We start from the raw sequence: 8,490 nt of genomic DNA on the forward strand, positions 1-8,490 counted from the left end.
TCTACATTAGGATGATAAATTTTGGTCATGAAATGTACTTTAGGAGCTGCCATTGGGTATTCTTCTGGAAGGAATAGTTTGAGTTTAAAAGTCCCTCCCTCAAAGGGGGAGTCCTGAGGGCAGCAATGACCACATGAAAATAATGGGCCTTGCTCTCTTCAGGAACTGGTTCCACCAGCAAACGCTGGGTTTCCTTGACAATCCCTGGGCAGCTCGGCAGTCTTGTCAGATCCCAAGTTGGGCCTCTGGTCTGTCTCAGGCTCCCCTCGCCTCACACACGAGTGGAAGTCCCAGGCTCCACTTCCGGTGGACCGAAAAACTCAATTTAATTGAAGTTGGGGTAGGGGAAGTGAGAGGGGGATTGGTGAGCTATCACCTAATGAGCACAATGTGAGGTATACAGCACACCTCCTGGGTGTGGGGCACAACTACAACAGGGGCCTTACCTAACAAACCCAAACCTAATCATTGATAGCCTCATATCAATCTGAATTTTTAAAGAAGTGTATGGTAATTTCAAATATAATACTGACAAGCAGAAACTGGAAAAGATTCATATGGATTTGCACTATCAAAGAACTTCACGAGAGTTCCTTTACTAAAACCTTGCCAAGTTCACAATGGCAGGTTCCATGCATGAGCAATTTAACACATTGTTAAAAATTTTCACCCAAACTACCCTTTGATGGTGTCAATCATGATCTACGATCACTACCTCTCCAGTTAGGTCCCACAGACATTTAAATTTGCAATGTCTGTGAATAATGACCACAGAAAATTCAAATGCCCTACAGAAAGTTTTTTTCTGAAAAATGAATAATAAATATATATTCAAATACCCTCCCCCCACCCACAAAAAATAGAAAAGTTCTTGGGAAGAAAACCGTGTTCAGACTATCAACAGTTTGCAGCAGTTGTCTATCCTTACATGGGATGATATAAGGATGCTTGCCTGTGACTACTCTAAAATCTGGTTCTTAGCGAGGTTTCATTTGTAAGTGTTTGGCATAATGTTTAAGCTTATATCTAATAGCAACCTCTGAGTCTCTTATAACATTGGTGGTCTTAATAGACACAATGATCTATCTAGAGATTCTCTAAATATTCTTCAGAGTTTTTTTTTTTTTTTGGCCGGGGCTGGGTTTGAACCCGCCACCTCCGGCATATGGGACCGGCGCCCTACCCCTTGAGCCACAGGCGCCGCCCTATTCTTCAGAGTTTTATAAAGATATTTTTTATATCCAAACCTCTCTCTGTGATTATTAAATATATGACCTCTTGGAGTTCCCAAACCCTTCCTTTGGTGTTTTTAACTTGAATGAAGTCACCATCTGCTGTATAAAGTTGAAGCAAGGTATAGGTGACTTTAATGGTAGATGTGCCGCCAGAGTGTATTTGCTATCCCTTTTGTCCTATCATTCTGCTTCCTTTTCCCTTTATTTCTTTTCCTTTTTCTTTCTTTTTTTTTTTTTGAGACAGAGCCTTACTATGTCGCCCTTGGTAGAGTGCTGTGATGTCATAGTTCACAGCAACCTCCAACTCTTGGGCTCAAGTGATTCTCTTGCCTCAGCCTCCCAAGTAGCTGGGACTATAGGCGCCCGCCACAACGCCCAGCTAGTTTTTTGTTGCAGTTGTCCTTGTTGCTTAGCTGGCCCCTGGGCCAGGTTTGAACCGGCCAGCCTCTGTGTATGTGCCTGGTGCCATAACCACTGTGCTACGGGTGCTAAGCCTACTCAGTTTTTTTCTTTTTCTTTTTTTTGAGACTTTTTCTATTGCTCAGGCTGGAGTGCAGAGGCATCATCATAGCATCATAGCTCACTAAAACCTCCAGCTCCCCTCTACCCAATTTTAAAGAGTCTATTGACTCTTCAACTCTTCTGGGCAAGCTTTTTGCTTTTTTTTTGGCCACTTTTCTCTGCCTCTCTCTAAACTCTCCTAGGCTAGAACTCCTACCCTTTCCCTGGGGCCCAGTTAGCATTCCAAAGATTAGTTATTTCGCATATTGTGTTCACTGGGTTTTTTCTCTGGTTTTTCTTCCCCCTGGATTGTGAGCTACTTAAAGGCAGGTATGGAGCAGATACTCCAAACATTGGAGTGAATTGAATTGTGTTGAATTTCTGAGCTTTAATGTTATCATATTGCTTTTTCCAGGTATGTTTACATTTTGAAGACCATTTTACATTTTAAAATGAAAGGCTTTCTGATGCAGACATCTCAAATACTAACTGAATTGGTAAGGGAGGACTAAGAAACCACACAGGTAGAAGAGTTGCTACTTTCCTTCAGCCCAAGTCAACAAACTATTATGGATCCAATTATCTATAACAGAGAAACACAAAGTAGAGTACCAATTGAAGTCAAGAAAGTGTTACTAAGCTTTCATGAATGAGGTGGCAAACTGAACTGAGTTTTCAGATAATTTCCTGGAAAGCAATGAGGTGTTAAATCAAATGATTTTAGGGCACATTGTTCTCTTTATTGAGTCATCTGTACTATAGACAGAATCTTCCTTCTGGTGGGCACAGCATGAGTACATGACTTAACAACAAATTCTTGGTGATTTATTAAAGAAGAGGATCTTAAACTTAAAAACAATTGTTTTAACCAAAACTCCTTCTCCTTAAAACATTGTTTTCCTTATGAAATTTTAAAACCTTTGAAAGTGTTTCACCTGTAATGAATAGGGTGAAATCTAAATGAGATAGGAGGACTAGTGGCTGCAGGCATGGAGTTTGGGGTAATGTGGGGTAAAGTGGTGAGAGGGGTGAAACTGTGTGTTCAGTTTCCGTAATGAATAAAAAAATACAGTTGAACCTCTGTAAATTGACCTCTCAAAGGACTGTAACAAACTGGTCAACATGTGGAGGTGGTCACCACGAGGAGCTAGGCCTGCTGTAGTGATACATACATGTGGTGCATGTCTGGTCTATGAAAATTAGGTCAACTTGGCTGGGCACAGTGGCTCATGCCTGTAGGTGGAGGCCAGGGGATCTGAGCTCAGAAATTCAAGATCAACCTGAGACTCTGTGTCCAAAAAAACACCCAAAACGAAAAACTATGTTTAGGTTATAAGCCCAGCAGAGCACCTACAAAGAAGACTCCCTGTCTCCTTGCATCTTTAGGTAACTTTCCAAGTTGGTTTCCTGAAAGAGCCTGGCCATTTGCTTGCTCTCCAGCACCCGTGGTCTCCCTCCCTAACACAGACCTTGTATCATACAGTCCACTCCCTATAAACACATTCAGATTTTTTAATTGCACACAAACTACCTTGTACAAATTCTTCAAATTATTCAGTCTTATCTTACCCAATTCAGCCAGCCACATACTCACACAGTTGAGTCATTACCAGTCCCTTTTCCTAATTGATTAGCCTCCCTTCTAACTCCTCATGCTAAAGGGCAGAGTTATTTCCTTAATACCCTTGAGTCATAGGTAGAAACTTGTGTATCTAAAACATTGGCATATCATTTTATAAAGCAACCCTGTGAGGTAGGTGTATTTATTAGTTATTATTTTGTAGATAAAAACACTGAACCTCAGTCAATAAGCAATTTGTTTATGGTCCTTTTGTTGTTATGATACAATTAGGGCTGCAATCTAATATTTTAACTTTAAATCACCATGTTATTTCCTAAATATTCCTTGTAGCATCTGTGAACCCCATCTCTATTCCAAGTCAAACCCAATCTTTTCTTAATCCACATGAAAAAAGCCAACAATCCCACATATCAATGGGCAAAAGAGATGAATAGAACCTTCTCTAAAGAAGACATTTATCAATGGCTAGCAAACATATGAAAAAATGCTCATTGTCCCTAAATATTAGAGAAATGCAAATCAAAACCATCCTGAGGTATATCTAACCCGAGCAAGAATGGCCCACATCATAAAACCTCAAAACTGCAGATGCTGGCGTGGATATGGAGAGAAAGGAACACTTTTACATGGCTGGTGTGACTGCAAGCTAAAACAACTTCTTTGGAAAGAAGTATGGAGAACCCTAAAAGAACTCAAGCTAGACCTCCCATTTGATCCTGCAATCCAATGGGCATCTACTCAAAAAGAAAAAAATCCTATTACTAGAAGGACACTTGCACTAGACTGTTTATCGCAGCTCAATTTACAATCACCAAAATGTGGAAACAGCCTAAATGCCCACCAACCCAGGAATGGATTAACAAGCTGTGGTATATGTACACCATGGAATACTATTCAGCTATTAAAAAAAATGGAGACTTCACATCCTTCGTATTAACCTGGATGGAAGTGGAAGACATTATTCTTAGTAAAGCATCACAAGAATGGAGAAGCATGAATCCTATGTACTCAATTTTGATATAAGGACAATTAATGACCTAGTACACATGGGGGGCGGAGGAAGGGGAGGGCAGAGAGAGAGAGAAGGAGGGAGGGGGTGGGGGAAAGGAAGAGCAGAGAGAGGAAAGAAAGGAGAGGGGTAGGAGAAGGGTAGAGCAGAGAGAGGGAAGGAGGGAGGGGGTGGGGGTCTCCGTGTGTGACACACCTTTTGGGGCAAGACACAATTATAAGAGGGACTATAACTAAAAAATACAATCAGTGTAACCTGGTTTCTCGTACCCTCAATGAATCCCCAAGAATAAAAAAAAAATTTTTTTTAACTCCACTCTTTTCAAAACTATGAAAGTTTCTTGATTTCTGTGGATCTTGCCATTAAGTAAAGAGAACCTTAAAAAGGAAGAAGGTCCAATGTTGACACTGACCTAAGGGGGTAGGGTGGTGTAACTGTGGACTTTTAGGAGCCCTGCTATACCAGCCCGTGGCTCACTGGTGTTCACTGTGTAAACCCAGAATTGCTGTGAACTTGTTCATCCTAGCCAGGTGATACCAGGTAAAGACAACCATAGACTCTTACTTCACACTTGTGCCTTGAGACAGTGGGAACAATGACAACTACCTTCACCAAGCCTATGAGCGTCCTTTCCTCCATCTGTAGATCTGGTCTAACAGTATTACCACAAAGGCTTAGGAGAATTCCTTACTCCTTTTTTAAAAAAGGATAAAGAAGATACAACGATCAGCATTGCACCCATCCAGCCTCTGGGCTTCGAGCATCAAAAAAGGTAATATAAACTGTTAAATGGAAATTCAAAGTGTACTCTTTAGGGAAGACTTTAATCTTGCCACAGGCATATAGTTTAGCACAAGTACTGGAGCTAGCAATTAGAACCATTTTAACATTTAGATTTTCCTAAATCGACTCCTCTTACCAAGAGACAATTTCATGTGTATATTGTAAGGCATGGGTATATTTGATATACATTGCTGACATCACATGTTTATTAAAGACTCATATGGTTCAGGGTATTGTCCCAGAGAAAATTCTATTAGAAGATAATACTGATGTGTGTCTTGTAAACTTTCTATAATTGCCTGTAAGAGAAAAGAAAATAGATTATGTTTCACTGTTTTGCCTATTTTACACCACTATTTGTTCATTCCTTTCAGGTACTAATCTCCTTCTGCTTTGTAGCTTCTATTTCCCTTTCTTCCATCTGTCAACCTCAGCTACGTTTATATTTCTATTACCAGAATCAAACTCTAATTTCTGGTCCTGTCCAAATCCTCCCCCAAGTCTCATTGCTGCCTCTCTTCCCTGAACGTGGATAGATTTGAATAGAGGACTTCACTGGGTAGATAGCATTTAGTTCTTGAACTTTTGTGCCCATGAATAAAATAACCATTCTTTTCACTTGTTCATTTTCTTTCACTTGCTCATTTTAATAACAAAATATGATATTACTCCGGGAAATAAAAAGACACTCATAAATATGTAGATTGTCTTTCATGCCTCAGTACATGAAATCAGCTCATGCCAAAGGACATACTCTTTGAGATCTGCGACTGCAGTGCAATTTTTATTTTATTTTGTCATGTATGTTCTCTTTTAGTGATGAGGCAGAAAGGTATACATCTCCCCCTTGTGGTTCCTGTTAGTGTCTGCCTTTCCCATTCTCAATTTCTTCCAGTTCCAATAAGTCCCAATAAAATGCTGCTAAAATAATCTTCTTAGACAATAACTTGGGAATTACTCTTCTGCTGAAGCCTTCAGAGGCCCTCTATCACTGGTATAATGAAATTCAAACCTTGGCATGGTCCAACTGAAATTTATAGACTAAAAATCTCTGCTTTTTTGTGTGTAGTTTTATTTATTTTTTAGAGACAGGGGCTTGCTGTCACCTGAACTACAGTGTGGTGGTGTCATCATAGTTCACTGCAGCCTCTGACTTCTGGGCTCAAGTGCTTCTCCCTCCTTAACCTCTCAAGGAATGTCCCTTTATGTCTGACAATTTTTTTTCCTGCTTTTTTGGAATCTTGTACATTCTTCAAGGCCCAAATTCTTCTACCCCACTGCTACCCCCCAACCTATGTCTTTCCATTTTGTGCTCCTGCCAATAATAATGGGTATCAGTGCTCACTTTATCTCTCATACTAAATAGGGAGTATCTGGAGAGTCATCCTCCTGTTGTTCATATCAAAGGCACTCAACAAATATCTATAGAATTGAGTAAAACAGGCTTGGTGCCCATTAGGGCATTGGCCACATGCACCGGGGCTTGTGGGTTCGAACCCAGCCAGGGCCTGCTTAACAACAATGACAACAATAACAAAAAAATAGCTGGCCTTGTGGTGGGTGCCTGTAGTGCCAGTTACTTGGGAGGCTGAGGCAAGAGAATCCCTTAAGCCCAAAAGTTTGAGGAAGCTGGGAGCTGTGATGCCATAGCACTCTACTGAGGGCCACATAGTGAGACTCTGTCTCAAAAAAAAATAAAATAAAAAGAATTGTAGTGAGACTCTGTCTCAAAAAAATAAAATAAAAAGAATTGAGTAAAACAAATACAATGGTTAGTAAAATTAAAAGTTAACATTAGGCCTTAAAAAAAGAAAAAGCATTTAAAAATTAACCAAATATTGATCAGCCCTGTCCAATAGAAATGAGAGCTACATGTGTAATTTAAAATTTTCCAGTAGCCATACTACCAAACAGGTGAAATTAATTTTAATAAATATTTTTATTTAATCCAATATATCAAAGTGTTACTTCAACATGTAATCATGTAAAATTATTAAGGAGATACATGGGTCATTACCAAAGTTTTGAGATAAAGAAAAATCCAGAAACATAAATCCATGTGGACGGAAACAAAGGAAGCTCTCCTAGTAACACCACTAAGCCAAGCAAGTTGAAACTTGCACAGGGAATCAGGATGCTATTAACTATGTTTCTTGGAAGTGAAACAATGAACCCATAAAACAGTCTGTCTCAAAACTGTCATAGTGATCCGGGCGGCGCCGATGGCTCAGTGAGCAGGGTGCCGGCCCCATATGCCAAGGGTGCCGGGTTCAAGTCCGGCCCCGGCCAAACTGCAACAAAAAAAATAGCCGGGCATTGTGGCAGGTGCCTGTAGTCCCAGCTACTCGGGAGGCTGAGGCAGGAGAATCGCCTAAGCCCAGGAGTTGGAGGTTACTGTGAGCTGTGTGACGCCAGGACACTCTACCAAGGCGATAAAGTGAAACTCTGTCTCTACAAAAACAAACAAACAAACAAACAAAAAAAATGTCATAGTGATCCATATATTTACATTCTTTTTTTCATACTCAGTCTTCCAAATCTAGAGTGCAGGTTGTACTTAAAGCACATGTCAGTTCAAACTTGGAACATTTAAAGCACTTTATATCCAGGTGTGGCTATTGTATTACAAAGAAGTTGAGCCTAGAATAGAAACAGAGTCCAAGTCCTGGCTGACTATTTTGTTACCACAGACAAAACCTTTACCCCCTACGTCTTTGGTTTCTCCATCTGAAAAGGGGAGACATACTTTTCTTGCCAATCTTATGGAGTTGTAATAGCATAAAATTAGAAACTGAAATGAGGACGCTTGAAAGTTTGAAAATGTCATACAAATGGGAGGCATTATAATTATTCTAAGAATAAAGTACACCTTGATGGCTCTAGTTCCTTCGGTGTTTCTTAGCACATCTGTAATTTTTTTTTTTTAAACAACAGTCTTGCTCTGTCGCCTTGGGTAGAGGTCAGTGTCAGCCTAGCTCACAGCAACCTCAAACTTCTGGGTTCAAGCGATCCTCCTGCCTCAGCCTCCAGAGTAGCTAGGACTATAGGTGCCCGCCACAATGCCCAGGTGGTTTTTCTATTTTTAGTAGAGATGGGGGGGGGAGGGTGTCTCGCTCTTGCTCAGGTTAGTCTTGAACTCCTGAGCTCAAGTGATCCTCCTGCCATGGCCTCCTGGAATGCTAGAGTTACAGGTGTGAGCCACCATGCACGACCACACCTACGATTTTAGTTACCTTTGCAGATACTTATAGAGGTTGAAATACTAAGGGATTACACTTTCCGTGCTTCAGTAGAGAGATAATTCTCGTTTTAGTAAACCCAATTAAACTGGCTTGCTTTGAAATGGTTATTAATCCCTTCTTTGAATAATCTGGATCACA

This window comes from Nycticebus coucang, chromosome 9 (genome assembly GCF_027406575.1).
Source record: "Nycticebus coucang isolate mNycCou1 chromosome 9, mNycCou1.pri, whole genome shotgun sequence".
Lineage (NCBI taxonomy): Eukaryota > Metazoa > Chordata > Mammalia > Primates > Lorisidae > Nycticebus > Nycticebus coucang.